General features: G+C 46.1%; 1 protein-coding gene across 2 annotated transcripts in view; it reads left to right on the forward strand.

The window, feature by feature from the left end:
- The window catches only part of dnah7 (dynein, axonemal, heavy chain 7), an 816,199-nt gene that overhangs the window by 176,491 nt on the left and 620,011 nt on the right, over positions 1-19,697 (forward strand). The window lies entirely within an intron of this gene.

The raw sequence follows: 19,697 nt of genomic DNA on the forward strand, positions 1-19,697 counted from the left end.
CCTTTGAGTGCCATTCCCCAATCAATCCTACCCAACTCGCTCCTCAGACCATCGTAGTTTCCTTTATTTAAATTGAGGACCCTTGTCTCTGAGTCAACTACTTCATTCTCCATCTTAATGAAGAATTCGATCATATTATGATCGCTCCGACCCAAGGGGCCTCGTACAACAAGATTTCTAATTCATCCTTTTTCGTTACATAATACCCAGTCTAAGATGGCCTGATCTCTGGTTGGTTCCTCAACATATTGGTCCAGGAAAGCATCCCGTAAACACTCCAGGGATTCCTCCTCCACAGTATTGTTACTAATTTGGTTGGCCCTATCTATATGTAGATTAAAGTCACCCATGATGACTGCTGTGCCCTTATTGCACGCTTCTTTAATTTCCCTTTTAATGCCATCCCCAACCTCCGCCTTACTGTTTGGAGGTGTATATACCACTCCCACTAATGTTTTTTTCTCAATTCTACCCATACAGATTCCACATCAGAGCTAATATCCTTCATTGCAATTGTATTAATCCCTTCTTTAACCAGTAATGCTACCCCACCTCCCTTTCCTTTTTGCCTATCTTTCCTGAATATTGAATACCCCTGGATGTTGAGTTCCCAGTCTTGGCCATCCTTGAGCCACGTTTCCATAATCCCAACCAAATCATAATCGTTTACCTCTATTTGCGCAGCCAATTCATCCACCTTATTACAAATGCTCCTTGCATTAAGACTAAGGCCTCCAAGTTAGCCTCAACTTTTGGCCTAATTGCATAGGGTACAGGTCGGGCTTTGTGAAACTTCGGCTTGCTGTCAGGTTTAATTTCCAGTCTCACGCTGATCTTTTTCATGCTCCCAAGTTCACCATTGAAGAGTTCTGCATGTTTGTTTAAAACTGCAGTCAGACCTGACTCCCCTTTTGACATCATGCGGACTGCAGGCCAGTCCAGCGTGATTTTCTCTAGCCATGCACGTCCCAGTAGAGATGGGTAATTTCCCTTTACCACATATAGTGGCAGTTTCGCAGTCTGTCTGTTCAATTTAACTGTCACCTCAATGGCGCCTCTCATGGCCACAGGTTCGCCGGTATACATCTTTAGCACAATGGTTGTTGGCTGAAGGGTAAGATGCTTTAGCATTTTGTTGTAGACAGTGTCTGAAACAAGGGACACAGCCGCGCCTGTGTCCACCTCCATCCGCACTGATTGTCCCTCCACCAGTGGTGACACCTAGTAGCCATTTGGACCACCTGCAACTGTCTGTATGTGCACCTCTTCCTCCTGAGAGGTGTCGCTCCCCTCTGTTTTGCTTGTTCCATCATACTGCACTGAATGAACACTCTTTTTCTTCTCTTGTCCAAATACAGACATTTTGCTTTCATGCTTCCCAGCTCTGTTCTTTTTTTACCTCTACAGGCACGTTCAATGTGACCTTTTTTGCCACAATTTCGGCATTCCAGCTCCGTACACCAGCAGTCATTAGTGTGATGGCCCATTTTCCCACAACGGTAACATGTGCCGTTCCGCGCCCTTTTAGGCTCAGACGACACCTTGTGAACTCTCCCTGTTGAACTCAACTGGTGAGCCTCCTTTTCCGCCATCTCCATGGAGACACTAACTTCAATGGCCTTTTCAAGAGTAAGGTTGTCCTCAGTAAGAAGGCGCTTCTGTGTGGCTGCACTTAGCAGACCACACACAAGTCTGTCTCTAATAGTGTCATTCAGCACCTCCTTGAACTCGCAGTGTTCTGACAACCTTTTTAAAGCAGCAATAAACATAGTCACTGATTCCCCCTCCTCTTGATTCCATTTGTGAAATCTAAATCTCTCAGCAATAACCAGAGGTTTTGGTGAAAAATGTGCTCCAAGAATTTCCACTAGTTGTTTATATGTTTTAGTTCCTGGCTTATCTGGCAGTACAAGGCTGCAAAGTAAATTGAATGTCTTTGCCCCCATTATACTCAAAAAGGTAGGCACGACCTTTTCATTTGCACCGCATTCGTCAAAACAAAACGCTCCATTGCTCCACATTTTCATCAAAATCACCGATGTTTCCTAATATAGTAGCCATCTAACGTTTCAAATTTTAATTTCTGTTTACTCACTGCACCCGTAACGTTAATGTAATGCTGCAATCTCTGTTCCGAGTGTTTTGTAGTCAAAAACAAGAAAGTTCCCACAACGCAGATTCATCCGATCCTCGTCGCCACTTCGTCGTGTCTGTACCTTTCTACCTTGACACAATTAGGACTCGAATTCAGAGGTTCAAACATGAAGTGCTTTATTCAAAAAGAAGGTTCTGGAGAGTACTGAACAAAGAGAACTAAAACTTAACCAAGAGAATAACCCCAACCATTTATCTGCTGTGACAGCGCCACCGTAGGTGGGAGGAGAACACACAATACATAACAGACAGCTGCCAGTTTGAGTTAGTGTGCAGATATTGGAAGGTCGGCCGTGGCTGAAGGCCCAATGATTCGAAGCCTCCCCTCGTTTGGTCTCCTCCAGCCGGTCTGCCCCTCGGTGGTTTTCCCTTCTCCCCTCATCGCGTCCCGCCTCGCCTGGCCTGAATCTGTCCGTTTCCACCCGACCCGGTGCCGGGGCAGTTCCAGATGGAGTGGGAAAAGGGCACGGGCAAAGGCCAGGAGGTAAGCGTGGGACGGGGAAAGAGCGGCAGCCACGAGGGCGAGGGGCCCGAGGAGCAGCACCAGCACACCAACCAACGAACTCTACGGACCTCCGAACGAACGAACAAACTAGCTGCCCCCAACTCAATGCTACCCAGGGCCTTCAATTATACCTTCGTCAAAAGCCCTTATCTTCGCGCCAAACCAGGTGAGTTCTTTGTTTTAATTTTGGCGGGCTAGTTTAAAATAATGGCAGCAATTCATACTAACGGGTTTTAGATGGCTGGTAATCGCATCTACCGGCCCGATAATTGACTTGTAGTGTCCTGAAAGTTCCTTGATGGGCTTGTCCAGCCTCGATGGCTGTGTTAATCTGTTTCCGATAATGTATGCAGACTGTTTGATGGCCTTAACTATAGGCCTAAACTGCAATTAGATCCGTCTCCAATTCAGTCTAATGCATAATTCAGAGTCCTGTCTCATTCCAAAACACAAAGTTTCTCTTCACAGAAAACCTGCAGCCTTAGTTTTGATTTCTCCCAAGCTGTCTGTGCTGCAGAATCCATTTTGGAATCCCACAGGCTTTCTGCCACGAGGCACGGACTCCATCTTGGGTACCCTTTTCAATTTAAAATGTCCATGCAGGGTCCCTTTTATTAATAATAACCTTCGGGGCGATGCAGAAATTTTGCAAATCTTACAGCACGTTTAGCGAGTTGGACACACCGCAGGTAGAGATTGGACAGGCAGAAAGGGAACGGGTGACCAACAGGCAGAGTACTAGGCACAGGCAGGTAGTGCAGGGGTCCCCTGTGGACATCCCCCTCTCAAACAGATACACCACTTTGAGTACTGTTGGGGGGGATGGCTTATCAGAGGAAGGCAGCAGCAGCCAACTTCCTGGCACCAGGGGTGGCTCTGCTGCACAGGACAGGAGGAAAAAGAGGGGTAGAGCTATAGTAATAGGGGATTCTATTGTAAGGGGAATAGATAGGCATTTCTGCGGCCGCAAATGAGACTCCAGGATGGTGTGTTGCCTCCCTGGTGCAAGGGTCAAGGATGTCTCAGAGCGGCTGCAGAACATCTTGGAAGGGGAGGGTGAACAGCCAGTTGTCGTGGTGCATATAGGTACCAAAGATATAGGTAACAACCGGGATGAGGTCCTAAAAGCTGAATATAGGGAGTTAGGAGGTAAATTAAAAAATAGGACCTCAAAGGTAGTAATCTCAGGATTGCTACCAGTGCCACGTGCTAGTCAGAGTAGAAATAGAAGGATCTTTCTGATGAATACGTGGCTAGAGGAATGGTGCCAGGGGGAGGGATTCAATTCCTGGGACATTGCAACTGGATCTGGGGGAGGTGGGACCAGTTCAAACCGGACGGTTTGCACCTGGGCAGGGCTGGAACCGATGTCCTAGGGGGTGTGTTTGCTAGTGCTCTGGGGGAGGGTTTAAACTAAGGTGGCAGGGGGTTGGGAACCTGAGCAGGGAGACAGAGGAAAGGGAAACAAGGATAAAAGCAAAAGAAAGGAAGGAGAAAAACAAAAGTGGCAGTCAGAGAAATCAACGGTTTAAATCAAACATGGCCACAGTAAATAATAATTTTAATAGGTCTAAGAGCGTTAAAAAAATAAGCCTGAAGGCTTTGTGTCTTAATACGAGGAGCATTCCTAATAAGGTGGATGAATTGGCTGCGCAAATAGAGGTAAACGAATATGATTTGGTTGGGATTACAGAAACGTGGCTCAAGGATGGCCAAGGCTGGGAACTCAACATCCAGGGGTATTCGATATTCAGGAAAGATAGGCAAAAAGGAAAGAGAGGTAGGGTAGCATTACTGGTTAAAGACGGGATTAACACAATTGTAAGGAAGGATATTAGCTCTGATGATGTGGAATCTGTATGGGTAGAATTGAGAAATACCAAGGGGCAGAAAATGTTAGTGGGAGTGGTATATAGACCTCCAAACAGTAAGGCGGAGGTTGGGGATGGCATTAAAAGGGAAATTAGAGAAGTGTGCAATAAGGGCACAGCAGTCAATATGGGTGACTTTAATCGACATATAGATTGGGCTAACCAAATTAGTAACAATACTGTGGAGGAGGAATTCCTGGAGTGTTTACGGGATGGTTTCCTGGACCAATATGTCGAGGAACCAACCAGAGATCAGGCCATCTTAGACTGGGTATTATGTAACGAGAAAGGATTAATTAGCAATCTTGTTGTGCGAGGCCCCTTGGGTCGGAGCGATCATAATATGATCGAATTCTTCATTAAGATGGAGAATGAAGTAGTTGACTCAGAGACAAGGGTCCTCAATTTAAATAAAGGAAACTACGATGGTCTGAGGCACGAGTTGGGTAGGATTGATTGGGGAATGTCACTCAAAGGGTTGACGGTGGATAGGCAATGGCAAACATTCAAAGACCGCATGGATGCACTACAGAATTTGTTCATCACAGTTTGGCACAAAAATAAAACAAAAAAGGTGACTCAACCGTGGCTAACAAGGGAAATTAGGGATAGCATAAGATCCAAGGAGAGGACATATAAATTGGCTAGAAAAAGCAACAATCCTGAGGATTGGGTGCAATTTAGGATTCAACAAAGGAGGACAAAGGGATTAATTAAGAAGGGGAAAATAGAATATGAGAGTAAGCTTGCTGGGAACATAAAAACTGACTGTAAAAGCTTTTATAGATATGTGAAGAGAAAAAGATTGGTGAAGTCAGAATCAGGGGAATTCATAATGGGGAACAAAGAAATGGCAGACCAACTAAATACATATTTTGGTTCTGTCTTCACAAAGGAGGACACAAATAACCTCCCAGAGATGCCGGGGAACATAGGGTCTGATGAAAGGGAGGAACTGAAAGAAATCAGTATTTGTAGAGAAATGGTGTTAGGGAAATTGATGGGATTGAAGGCCGATAAATCCCCAGGGCCTGATAATCTACATCCTAGGGTACTAAAGGAAGTGGCCCTAGAAATAGTAGATGCATTGCTGACCATCTTCCAACATTCAATGGAGTCTGGAACAGTACCCATGGATTGGAGGGTAGCTAATGTTACCCCACTATTGAAAAAAGGTGGCAGAGAGAAAACGGGGAATTACAGACCGGTAAGCCTGACATCGGTAGTGGGGAAAATGATAGAGTCCATTATAAAAGATATAATAGCAGAGCACTTGGAAAACAATGACAGGATCGGACAAAGTCAACATGGATTTACAAAAGGTAAATCGTGTTTGACTGATCTACTGGAAATTTTTGAGGATGTAACTGGTAAAATAGATAAGGGAGAACCAGTGGATGTGTTGTATCTGGACTTTCAGAAGACCTTCGATAAGGTCCCGCATAAGAGATTAGTGTGTAAAATTAAGGCACATGGGATTGGGGGCAAGGTATTGACTTGGATAGAGAACTGGTTGGCAGACAGAAAGCAAAGAGTTGGAATAAACGGATCCTTTTCCGAGTGGCAGGCAGTGACTAGTGGGGTACCGCAGGGATCGGTCCTTGGACCCCAGCTATTCACAATATATATTAATGATCTAGAAAAGGGAACTAGATGTAATATCTCCAGATTTGCAGACGACCGAAAGCTGGGTGGGCGTGTGTGCTGTGAGGAGGATGTCGAGAAACTCCAGGATGATTTGGACATGTTGGGTGATTGGGAGGAAACATGGCAGATGCAATGTAACGTGGATAAATATGTGAGGTTGTCCACTTTGGTGGCAAAAACAGGAAGGCAGATTATTATCTAAATGGCAATAGATTGGGAGAAGGGGAAGTGCAACGAGACCTGGGTGTCCTTGTGCACCAGTCACTGAAGGTAAGCATGCAAGTGCAGCAGGCGGTTAAGAAGGCAAATGGTATGTTGGCCTTCGTAGCGAGAGGGTTTGAGTACAGGAACAAGGATGTCTTGCTGCAGTTGTACAGGGCCTTGGTGAGACCACATCTTGAGTATTGTGTGCAGTTTTGGTTGCCTTATCTGAGGAAGGATGTTCTTGCCATGGAAGGAGTTCAGCGAAGATTCACCAGGCTGGTACCTGGGATGGCAGGAATGACGTATGAGGAGAGATTGGGTCGATTGGGCTTGTAGTCGCTGGAGTTTACAAGAATGAGAGGTGATCTCATCAAAACCTATAAAATTCTGACAGGACTGGACAGACTAGATGCAGGAAGGATGTTACCGATGGTCAGGGAGTCCAGAGCCAGGGGACACAGACTAAGGATAAAGGGTAGGCCATTTAGGACAGAAATGAGGAGGAATTTCTTCACCCAGAGAGTGGTGAACCTGTGGAACTCTCTACCACAGAAGGCGGTGGAGGCCAGTTCATTAAATATATTCAAGAAGGAGTTGGATATATTTCTTAAGGCTAAAGGGATCAAGGGGTATGGGGAGAAAGCAGGGACTGGGTACTGAATTTGGATGATCAGCCATGATCGCATTGAATGGCGGAGCAGGCTCGAGGGGTCGAATGGCCTACTCCTGCTCTTATCTTCTATGTTTCTATTTTTCTATGTATCATTTCTGGCTGCCATGTTGGTCATATTGGGATCTGTTTTGACCTGTGTGCCAATATGTCAACGTTGTCTTGACTGTGAGCAGGGGGTGATTTGCCTGCCAAGACAAACATAGGAACAACAAAAGTTGATTATAAACTTACTAAATTATTAGAAGGAGCATTCTACATGTTAGAATAACAGCATAATACGAGGCACTCAGAGGTACTCAAAAACCTCTTGCCTCACAATTAATTCATAATTAAACAGATCTAGCAGCTCAAAACTGGGCATCAATGAGGCGCTGTGGGCCATCAGCAGCAGAATTGTATTCCGCCACAATCTGTAACCTCATGGCCCGGCATATCCCTCACTCTACCATTACCATCAAGCCAGGGGACCAATCCTGGTTTAATGAGGCATGCAGAAGAGCATGCCAGGAGCAGCACCAGGCATACCTAAAAATGAGGTGTCGACCTGGGGAAGCTGCAACACAGGACTACATGCATGTTAAACAGCGGAAACAGCATACTATAGACAGAGCTAAATGATCCCACAATCAACGGATCAGATCAAAGCTCTGCAGTCCTGCCACATCCAGTCATGAATGGTGGTGGACATTTAAACAACTAATGGGAGGAGGAGGCTCCATGAATATCCCCATCAGATGGGCAAAGGTAGCCTAGATGAGGAGTTCATAGAATGCTTTCGGGATAGTTTCTTAGAACAGCACGTTCTGGAGCCATCCAGAGAGCAGGCTATACTAGACCTGGTATTGTGCAACGAGATAGGATTAATTAATGACCTAGGTAGCAGCAATCATATGATTGAATTTTACATTCAGTTTGAGGGAGAGAAGAGTGGGTCCAAGACTAGTATTTTAAACTTAAATAAGGACAATTATGAGGGCATGAAAGCAGAGCTAGCTAAAGTGAACTGGCAAATTAGGTTAAGGGATAGGTCAATAGAGTTGCAGTAGCAGACATTTAAGGGGATATTTCAGAATACACAGAATATATACATTCCAACGAGAACGAAAAATTGCAAGGGGAGGACCCACCATCCGTGGTTAACTAAAAAAGTTAAAGATAGTATCAAACTTAAGGAAAAAGCATATAATTGTGCAAAGATGGGTGGCAGGTCAGAAGATTGGACAGAATATAAAAAACAGCAAAGAATGACTAAAAGATTAATAAAAAGAGAAAAATTAGAGTACGAGAGAAAACTAGCTAGAAATATAAAAACAGATATAAGAGTGTCTATAGATATTTAAAAAAGAAAAGAGTTACCAAAGTGAGCGTTGGTCCTATAAAAAGTGAGTCTGGGGAATTAATAATGGAAAGTAAGGAGATGGCAGTTGATTTGAACAGGTATTTTGCATCGGTCTTCACTATAGAGGATATAAGTAACATCCCAGAAATAGCTGTAAATCAGGAAATGGAAGGGAGGGAGGAACTGAAGAAAATTACAATCACCAGGGAGGTGGTACTGAGCAAATTGTTGGAGCTGCAGGCTGACAAGTCCCCGGGTCCTGATAGATTTCAGCCTAGGATCTTAAAAGAAGTGGCTAATGAGATAGATGGTTTTAATTTTCCAAAATTCCCTAGATTCGGGGAAGGTTCCATTCGATTGGAAAATAGCGAATGTAACTCCTTTATTCAAAAAGGGAGGGAGACAGAAAGCAGGAAACTACAGGCCAGTTAGCTTAACATCTGTCATAGGGAAGATGTTAGAAGCTATTATTAAAGACGTTATAGTAGGGCACTTAGAAAAGTTCAAGGTAATCAGGCAGAGTCAACATGGTTTTGTGAAAGGGAAATCATGTTTAACCAATTTATTGGAGTTTTTTGAGGAAGTAACACGTGCTGTGGATAAAGGGGAACTGGTGGATGTACTGTACTTAGATTTCCAGAAGGCATTTGATAAGGTGCCACACCAAAGGTTATTGCGGAAAATAAAAGCTCATGGTGTAGGGGGTAACATATTGGCATGGATAGAAGATTGGCTAGCTAACAGGAAACAGAGAGTAGGCATAAATGGGTCATTTTCTGATTGGCAAGATGTAACGAGTGGCGTGCCACAGGGATCAGTGCTGGGGCCTCAACTTATTACAATTTATATAAATGACTTGGATGAAGGGATCTAAGGTATGGTTGGTAAATTTGCTGATGACACAAAGATAGGTAGGAAAGTAGATTGTGAAGAGGACATAAGGAGGCTACAAAGGGGATAGAGATAGGCTAAGTGAATGGGCAAAGATCTGGCAAATGGGGTATAATGTGGGAAAATGTAAAATTGTCCATTTTGGCAGGAAGAATAAAAAAGAGGCATATTATCTAAATGGTGAGAGATTGCAGAGCTCTGAGATGCAGAGGGATCTGGGTGTCCCAGTGCACAAATCGCAAAAGGTTAGTATGCAGATGCAGCAAGTAATTAGGAAAGCTAATAGAATGTTATTGTTTATTGCGAGGGGAATTGAATACAAAAGTAGGGAGGTTATGCTTCAGTTATACAGGGCATTGGTGAGACCACATCTGGAGTACTGTGTACAGAATTGGTCTCCTTGTTTAAGGAAGGATGTAAATGTGTTGGAAGCAGTTCAGAGAAGGCTTACAAGACTAATACTTGGAATGGGCGGGTTGTCTTATGAGGAAAGATTGGACAGGCTAGGCTTGTATCCGCTGGAGATTAGAAGAGTAAGAGGTGACTTGATTGAAACATATAATATCCTGAGGGGTCTTGACAGGGTCGATGTGAGAGGATGTTCCCTCTTGTGGGAGAATCTAGAACTAAGGGGTCACTGTTTAAAAATAAGGGGTCACCCATTTAAGACAGAGATGAGAAATCTTTTCTCACAGAGGGTCGTGAGTCTTTGGAACTCTCTTCCTCAGAGTGCGGTAGAAGCAGAGCCTTTGAATATTTTTAAGGCAGAGGTAGATAGATTCTTGATAAGCAAGGGGGTGAAAGGTTATCGGGGGTAGGTGGGAATGTGGAGTAATCAGATCAGCCATGATCTTATTGAATGGCAGAGCAGACTCGAGGGGCTGAGTGGCCTACTCCTGCTCCTAATTTGTATGTTCGTATGTATCCTCAATGATAGCACATGAGTGCAAAAGACAAGGCTGAAGTGTTTGCAACCATCATCAGCCAGAAGTGCGGAGTGGATGATCCATCTTGGCGTCCTCCTGAGGTCCCACCATCACTGAAGCCACTATTCAGCCAATTCGATTCACTCCACATGATCTCAAGAAATGGCTGAGTGCACTGGATGCAGTAAAGGCTATGGGCCCCGACAATATCCCGGCTGTTGTGCTGAAGACTTGTGGTCCAGAACTAGCCACGCCCTCTAGCCAAGCTGTTCCAGTACAGCTTAAACACTGGCATCTACCTGACAATGTGAAAAACTGCCCGGGTATGTCCTGTCCACAAAAAGCAGGACAAATGCAATCTGGCCAATTACCGCCCCATCAGCCTACTCTCAATCATTAGCAAAGTGATGGAAGGTGTTGTTGACAGTCTTCTTCTTCTTAGGCAGTCCCTCGGAACTGAGGATGACTTGCTTCCACATTAAAAATGAGCTCGTAGGTGGCTGATTAGTCCAATGCGGGACCTACAGTCTCTGTCACAGGTGGGCAGACGGTGGTTGAAGGGGCGGGAGGGTGGGGTGCTTGGGTTGACATGCGCTCCTTGCGCTGCTTGCGCTTGGCTTCCGCTTGCTCCCGGCGAAGAGACTCGAGGTGCTCGGCGCCTTCCCAGATGCTTCTCCTCCACTTTGTGCGGTCTTGGGCCAGGGATTCCCAGGTGTCGTTGGGGATGTTGCACTTTTTCAAGGAGGCTTTGAGGGTGTCCTTGAAGCGTTTCCTCTGCCCACCTGGGGCTCTTTTGCCGTGCCGGAGCTCCGAGTAGAGCGCTTATTTTGGGAGTCTTGTATCGGGCATGCGGACAATGTGACCCGTCCATCGGAGCTGATTGAGCGTGGTCAGAGCTTCGATGCTGGGGATGTTGGCCTGAGCAAGAACACTGATGTTGGTGCGCCTATCCTGCCAATCCCTGTCCCGAGTCCCAAAGGGCAACAAGCTGATCCTCCTTGGCGACTTCAACGCCAGAGTTGGAAAGGACACAGACCTCTGGAGAGATGTAATCGGCAGAGAGGGGGTAGGGAAAGCCAACTCCAACGGTACCCTCCTCCTGTCAAAATGCTTAGAACATGGCCTCGTCATAACCAACACCTTGTTCCGTCAGAGAGACAAGTACAAGACTTCATGGCAGCACCCTCGTTCCAAGCACTGGCATCTGCTGGACTATGTCATCGTCCGAGCGAGGGACCGCAAGGACGTCCACATCACCCGCGCCATGACAGGAGCTGATGACTGCTGGACAGACCACCTCCTAATCCGCTCTGTCATCTCCATCAATGTAGCCCCAAAACACCGGCGGCAACAGAAACAGTTGACAGTGCTATCAAGCGGCACTTACTCGCCAATAACCTGCTCACCGATGCTCAGTTTGGGTTCTGCCAGGACCAGTCGGCTCCAGATCACATTACAGCCTTGGTCCAAACATGGACAAAGGAGCTGATTTCAAGATGTGAGGTGAGAGTGATGGCCCTTGACATCAAGACAGCATTTGACTGAGTGTGGCATCAAGGAGCCCTAGTAAAATTGAAGTCAATGGGAATCAGGGGGAAAACTCTCCACTGGCTGGAATCATACCTAGCACAAAAGAAGATAGTTGTGGTTCTTGGAGGTCAATCATCTCAGCCCCAGGACATCGCTGCAGGAGTTCCTCAGGGCAGTGTCCTAGGCCCAACCATCTTCAGCTGCTTCATCAATGACCTTCCCTGCATCATAAGGTCAGAAGTGGGGATGTTCGCTGATGATTGCACAGTGTTCAGTTCCATTCGCAACTCCTCAGAAAATGAAGCAGTCCATGCTCGCATGCAGCAAGACCTGGACAATATTCAGGCTTGGTCTGATAAGTGTCAAGTAATATTCGCACCACAGAAGTGCCAGGCAATGACTATCTCCAACAAGCGAGAGTCTAACCACCTCCTCTTGACATTCAACAGCATTATCATCGGCAATTCCCCCACCAATTTTTAAAGTGAAACTTCTTGACCCAAGTATCTAGTACATATTACATATATAAGGTGTGAATCTAATTGAAAACTCATTGGCCCAGAATTTGCTGTAGCAGGGCATCTAACAGCATCTGCCGTTAGATAACTTGCCCCAGCCCCCTTCAGGTCAAAAATGTTTTGCTCACTCAGTTGCTAAAATTGCGAGCTAGTAACGTCGCAACGAGGGAAGCAGGGCATCTGGGACCTGAGTGAACAGGGCAAGCAATAGTGTATCTCCTAAACCATCAGATTTAAGGATTGGGAAATAAACAGAGGAAGGACTGAGAAGGAGGTTGATTTAAAAGGGGTGAATTCAATGTCAAATCAGGTACAGAAAGATAAATAAAGAGGGAAAGAAAGATTGGATTAAAAGAGAGAAACAAAAGAGACAGAAAGGAAAAGTAAGAAAAAAATGTAAAATTTAAAATTTGACATTTTAAAAATCTCCCTGAAAAATTCAAAACCTGAAGTAATGAGGCTCCACACTTGTAATAGTTAATTTTTGGTGCCAGAGAGGTTGATTGGTAGTCATTAACATGTATCAAATTGTTAAAAAAGGTACTTACACTTGTAATGACATGACTTAACTTTCTGTTCCAAGTTTAATGGGAAAATACAGCAAGTTCCTAAAAAAAAAACCAGGGAGGCTAAGGGCAAGATGCCGTTTGTGTGAAGCGAACGGCTGAGCGGTGCAACTGGGGCAGCAACTTTTGGATATTCACATTTAAATACTCATCAGCTCTGCCAACATTGTTTTGTAACTGGTCACTAGAAGATATTCTTGACTCATGATTTCCTTCCTCTTTACAGGCAAGTACTTAGTCTATGTTTGGCCCCTCATCCTGGCATCTAGCCTGATACTAGAAACACATGATGTGGGAAGATGTGGCTATGAATCCACGTTCTAGCAAATCCAAATGTTTATGCATAAACATAGGAACAAGAGTAAGCCATTTATCCTCTCAAGCCTGTTCCGCCATTCAGTGAGATCATGGCTGATCTGTGACCTAACTCCATATACCTGTCTTTACCTCATATCCCTTTAATACCTTTGGTTAACAGAAATCTATCAATCTCAGATTTAAAATTAACAATTGACCCAGCATCAACTGCTGATTGCGGAAAATGAATTCCAAACATCTACCACCCATTGCGTGTAGAAGTGTTTCCTAACTTCACTCCAGATAGGTCTGGCTCTAATATTTTGGCTATGTTCCCTTGTCCTAGATTCCCCAACCAACCCCTATCAATTCACCTTAATATCTTGAAAAGTTAGATCCAATCACCCCTTAATCTTCTAAATTCCAGAGAATACAACCCTAGTTTATGTAATCTCTCCTCGTAATTTAACTTAATCTCTTTGGAGTCCAGGTATCATTCTAGTAAATCTACGTTTCACTTCCTCCAAGGCCAATATATCCTTCCTAAATAACAACAGAAAATGCTGGAAAAACTCAGCAGGTCAGGCAACATCTGTGGAGAGAAATTTGAGTTGACGTTTTGGGTCGAAACCCTTTTTCAAAACTGGAAAGGAAATAAAATAGATCGAAGGCAGGGCTGCGATCGAACAAAAGAAGTAAAAGAGACATTAAAAGGTATTCAAAACCAGATGAGATGGTAATAGGCCAGTGGAGACAAAAGACGGCTCAGATTAGGTGCGAAGTGTACTGGCAGGATAAGAGACAGCTGCCAGGTGGGAGAGAGAAAAAAAAGGAAAGGGGGTGGGGGGGGGGGGGGGGGGCGGCGGGGGGGGGCGGGAAAGGAGGACCCAAAACAAAGGGGTGGAAAAAAATATAAGTAAAAAAGTAATAGGGGCCGAGGTTATGATCTGAAATTGTTGAACTCGATATTGAGTCCGGAAGTCTGCAAAGTGCCTTACCGGAAGGCGTGGTACTCCTTCCTAAGGTGTGGTACCCAGAACTGAACACAGTACTCCAGGTGTGGTCTAACCAGGGCTTTGTATAGCTGCAGAATGACTTCTAACCCATTGTATTCTGGTCCTCTAGATATAAAGGCCAGCATTTTATTAGCCTTTTTGATTATTATTTGTACCTGTCCATGACATTTTAATGATCTATGTACCTGGACCCCTAAGACTCTTTGGACCTCCACTGTTTCTAGCTTTTCATCAATTATAAAGTACTCTGATCTATCCCTTTTAGGCTCAAAGTGGATGACCTCACACTTGCGTATATTGAAATCCATTTGCCACAGTTTTGCCCATTCATTTAATCTATTAATATCTCTTTGTAATTTTATGCTTCCATCTACACTGCTTACAATGCCGCCTATCTTTGTGTCATCGGCAAACTTGGATATGCGGCTCTCTATGCCACCATCTAAGTCATTAATAAATACGGTGAATAGTTGAGGACCCAACACAGATCCCTGTGAGACGCCACTAGTCACATCCTGCCAATTAGAATACCTGCCCATTATCCCTATTCTGTCTCATGCCGCTCAACCAATCTTCTAACCAGGTGACTTATTTGCCCTCAATTCCATGAGCTTCAACTTCAGCTAACAATTCCATTGTCTGAATTTTGAGTTAGCTCTATATTCACACTTAATCTACGCAAAAAAATTTGTTAACAAATTTGAAAACCTTTTTACCTAATAATAGGATAATAATTTTGTGATTTACCAAGGCAATAACATGTAATAAGAAATGTACTTACATTTTAATTGGCTTTTCTCTGAGAATTCAATTATCTTCATGTCATGAAGAGCATTATTAAACTGTCTGCTGGTAGTTGCCGAGGTCACAGTGAATATGCTGGAAGATGGCAAGACTGCTTCTCTTAAAAGCTTTCTTCTTGACCTGTGTCTAACATGGGCATTCAACTAATAGCACCAGTATGAGTTCGAAGGTGATAGACACTGAAAATTGCCTACCAAAGACAGATAAAATGGTAACAAAAACACAAAGATGTTATTATTTTATTTTCCAAAAGGATTTGCTAGAATTGTAGATCAAGTCAATTTTTTAATGTATTTATTTTTTGCAGTTGAGTATTTGTTTATTGGTATATTGCAACATATTTTGTTAAAGGAGGAGAGTACAGATACAGATTTAAGGTTTTCCAGTGAGCTTCTTGCTGATGGGTTTTGTTGATGTCTGCAGACTGATTTCTAGCTGAACAGGAAGATCTAAAATGAGGATCTCCATGGGGGAAGCAGGTTAAAATTAGAAATATTTTGAATCAAACAGTTTGTTTAAAAACTATTTTTTCATCTGCGGAGTTACTGTTTCATATTAAAATGATGGCCGTGAAATTTGGCACATTACTGCCGGCTGTTACGGCCGGTTTTGGCATAAAAATGCCGGCTGCCTCGCTTCCATCCATTTCCGGTGCGGCCTGTGGTGGCCGCCATTTTGGACAGGTCGGCAGTGCGGCTGTTGCCTGCATTCGCCAGAAAAATACCAATCAGTCACGTCGTGACATCAATCAGTATGCAACGCTGATTTGATGCACAACCTGCTATTTTGGACATCGCCGCTCCATTCAGCACCCTCTCCAAAACAAGAACAGCTGAATGCACGAAGGACCTCCCACCAGCGGTATTTAAAGGGATCATCAACAACTTGCAGGTGACTTGCTTTTCGATTTCTACATGCTTTGTGTAAGTTTGTGCAACTGTTTGGAGCTTTCTAAGTTATTTAAAGTTGGTGAGGTGACAGGGAGTGGCACTGCCAGTGGAGCAGGCCTTGATTCTGATTCAAGGGTTCTGCTCAGACCACTTGCTCCCAGTCATGGGGGCTCTACTTGCAGTGCCCCTTGCACTGGAGCATGACAGGGAGATGGAGCAGGGCAGCAAAAAAGAGGACAAACTGCTCGCAGAGGGAGGAGGAGGAGGGGCAGGAGGGTTTTCAGCAGGAGGCCTTACCCACCTAGGGTCTTCCTAGAGCACTTCTCCTACCTGCACTTAAGCCAGGAGCGGTGCATTAGGAGGCTCCGCTTCACCAAGGAGGTGGTCATAGAACTCTGCCACCTCTTGGAACCAGACCTGCAGCCTCAGAGCAGGGTGACGACGGCACTGCCAGTGGCCCTCAAGGTCACCGGGGCCCTCAATTTTTTCACCACCGGATCCTTCCAGGCTGGAGCAGGAGACATAGCTTGCATTTCCCAGTTCGCCGTCCATCGCTGCATCTGGGAGGTTACAGAGGCTCTGTACACCAGGAGGAGGGACTTCATTGTCTACTCTCTGAACAGAGAGAAGCAGGAGGAGCATGTATGTGGCTTTGCCAGGATGTTGGCTTCCCCATGGCGTAGGGCGCCATCGACTGCACACATGTGGATTTGCGGGCACCGAATATCAATCCTGAGATGTACCGCAACCGCAAAGGCTACCACTCAATGTGTAGTTGGTGTGCGAACGTGCCCAGGACACCATGATGGCGAATGCCCAGTATCCTGGCAGCAGTCATGATGCCTTCATCCTGTGCCAGTCTGGTGTGCCAGCAATCTTCCAGCCACCATGTCGAACCCGAGGGTAGCTGCTCGGAGACAAGGGCTATCCACTCTACACCTGGCTGATGTCTCCCCTTCACAACCCCACCACTCGTGGCCAGCACTTATTTAATGAGAGCTATGCTGCCATGAGGAACCTCATCGAGCAGACCATTGGGGTGCTAAAACAATGGTTCTGATGCTTTGACCGCTCAGGAGGAACCCTCCAGTACACACCGGAGTGGGAGTCCATAACTTGGCCATCATGAGGGCGCAGCCCTTGCCACCACTTGGGCACTAAGCTGAAATGAGTGCCACCACAAAACAAACATTCCAAACATAATTTATAAAGCCCTGTGCAATGTTGGAGCCGGACTCCTCCATGCTCTTTGACACTGACAAGAGGCTCTCTGGCAGGCCTGCCATTGCACCAAGCATTTCCGTGTGCATATCCATCACTCTTCTTCTGAAGGCCGCCCAATCAAAGTCATCATCTGAGTCCTGTGCAGCAGAACTCGTGCGCAAACTCGCCCTCCGGGGAGCTGGCACCCAAGCTACCCTTTCCCTCTGGCCTGGCTGCAGCCCACTTGTGCCCGGTGACTCATCACGTGCAGATCCCACCTTTATACTACCCTCTAAAGTCCACACATTGCCAGAGTGGCGGTGACAGACCTGCGAGGAATGAGGCGGCCGAACGGCGGGATAAAAGCGGTGAGGCTCAGGTAGGCCTCAGATGCGGCGGTGGACCTGCGAGGAATGAGGCGGCCGAGCGGTGGGATAAAAGCAGCGAGGAGCAGGTAGGTTTACCAATCTCCGAGGGAGGGAGGGAAGTAAAAAGTAATCGAAGTGTGACGTCACCAGAAAGCAGGTAAGTGATTGGTTGGTGAGTATTTCTCTTTTTTAAACTTAAACTCTGTGGTTTATAGTTTATAAGCTCTCTGTAGTGTAGCGGGGACTGTTGGTAAACCAGGGCCCTTAATTATATCATTTAACTGTAGTGTAATTGGTGGGATTGATTTGATTTATTTAATTTGAATTCATTAAAGGGTAAGTCATGGCAGGAGAGCTCGGCTCCGTGGTATGCTCCTCCTGCGCTATGTGGGAACTCAGGGACACTTCCTGTGTCCCTGACGACCATGTGTGCAGGAAGTGTATCCAGCTGCAGCTACTGGCAGACCGCATTGCAGCGCTGGAGCTGCAATTGGATACATACTGGACCATTCGCGATGCTGATGATGTCGTGGATATCACGTTTAAGCAGTTGGTCATACCGCAGGCAAAGGTTGCACAGGCAGAAAGGGGATGGGTGACCAACAGTCAGAGTAGTAGGTGCAGGCAGGTAGTGCAGGAGTCACCTGTGGACATCCCCCTCTTAAACAGATATACCACTTTGAATACTGTTGAGGGGGATGGCTTGTCAGACGAAGGCAGCAGCAGCCAACTTCCTTGCACCAGGGGTGGTTCTGCTGCACAGGACTGGAGGAAAAAGAGGGGTAGAGCTATAGTAATAGGGGATTCTATTGTAAGGGGAATAGAGAGGTGTTTCTGCGGCCGCAAACGAGACTCCAGGATGGCGTGTTGTCTCCCTGGTGCAAGGATCAAGGATGTCTCAGAGCGGCTGCAGAACATTTTGGAAGGGGAGGGTGAACGGACAGTTGTTGTGGTGCATATAGGTACCAACGATATAGGTAAATAACGGGATGAGGTCCTAAAAGCTGAATATAGGGAGTTAGGAGGTAAATTAAAAAATAGGACCTGAAAGGTAGTAATCTCAGGATTGCTACCAGTGCCACGTGCTAGTCAGAGTAGAAATAGAAGGATATTTCAGATGAATACGTGGCTAGAGGAATGGTGCAAGGGGCAGGGATGCAAATTCCTGGGACATTGGAACCGGTTCTGGGGGAGATGGGACTAGTACAAACCGGACAGTTTGCACCTGGGCAGGGCCGGGACCGATGTCCTAGGGGGAGTGTTTGCTAGTGCTGTGGGGGAGGGTTTAAACTAAAATGGCAGGGGTTTGGGAACCTGAGCAGGGGGACAGAGGAAAGGGAAACAAGGATAAAAGCAAAAGATAGGAAGGAGAAAAACAAAAGTGGTAGTCAGAGAAATCAAGGCCTAGAAATTCGGTTGACTTTGCGCCCAGTTTTCGCCCAAAGAGGGCTTTTGCGCCAATAGAGGAGTTCGCGCTGATATTCAGCGCTGCAGTAATGACGTCATCGGTGTGCGCAGTGCCCCGGTTCCGCCCCGATGCCGGCCCGAATCCCATATTCAGTTGCCGCCGCCTCCTCCGTGGCGGCCGCTACTTACATCCGGAGACAGGGCCTTACTGCAGCCTTAGTGGGGCGCATAAAGGTGGAGGTGCGGCCGGCCGCTTTTTCGGCGGCCGCCTGCCCGCACCTCCTTCCCCGGCCTCCTCCACCCCCCCGCCCCGCGGCATTGCCGGCTGCTTTCCGCGAGCCCGGCACTTCTCCGTGGTGCCGGGCTCATTTGCCGGCACAATCCAGCGGCGATCTCCCCGTTGCAGGCACCTCCACCTTAAGAGAAGGAGGAGGCCTGCAGTACCGCAGCCTGCCGCACCGCATTGGGTGGCGCAGCGGCGCCTACAGCGCTGAAATTCAGTTTCAGCGCCCCAAGCGGGGGTGGCCACACCCTGGAATAGCGCCCGGTTCCGACTTGGGGCGCAGAAGCCGAATATCTGATGGTCGCTAATGGCTCCCCGCCCAGCGCTAACTTTTGGGCGCAAACCAGCTGGCAGGCCCAAACTGAATTTCTAGGCCCAAGGGTTTAAATCAAACATGGCCACAGCAAATAATAATTCTAATAAGTCTAAGAGCGTTAAAAAAACAAGCCTGAAGGCTTTGTGTCTTAATGCGAGGAGCATTCGTAATAAGGTGGATGAATTAGCTGCGCAAATAGATGAAGACGAATATGATTTGATTGGGATTATGGAAACATGGCTCCAGGGCGGCCAAGGCTGGGAACTCAACATCCAGGGTTATTCAATAT

The sequence above is a fragment of the Somniosus microcephalus genome, chromosome 4 (assembly GCF_052327205.1).
Source record: "Somniosus microcephalus isolate GS21.2 chromosome 4, FLI_Smic_1.0, whole genome shotgun sequence".
Lineage (NCBI taxonomy): Eukaryota > Metazoa > Chordata > Chondrichthyes > Squaliformes > Somniosidae > Somniosus > Somniosus microcephalus.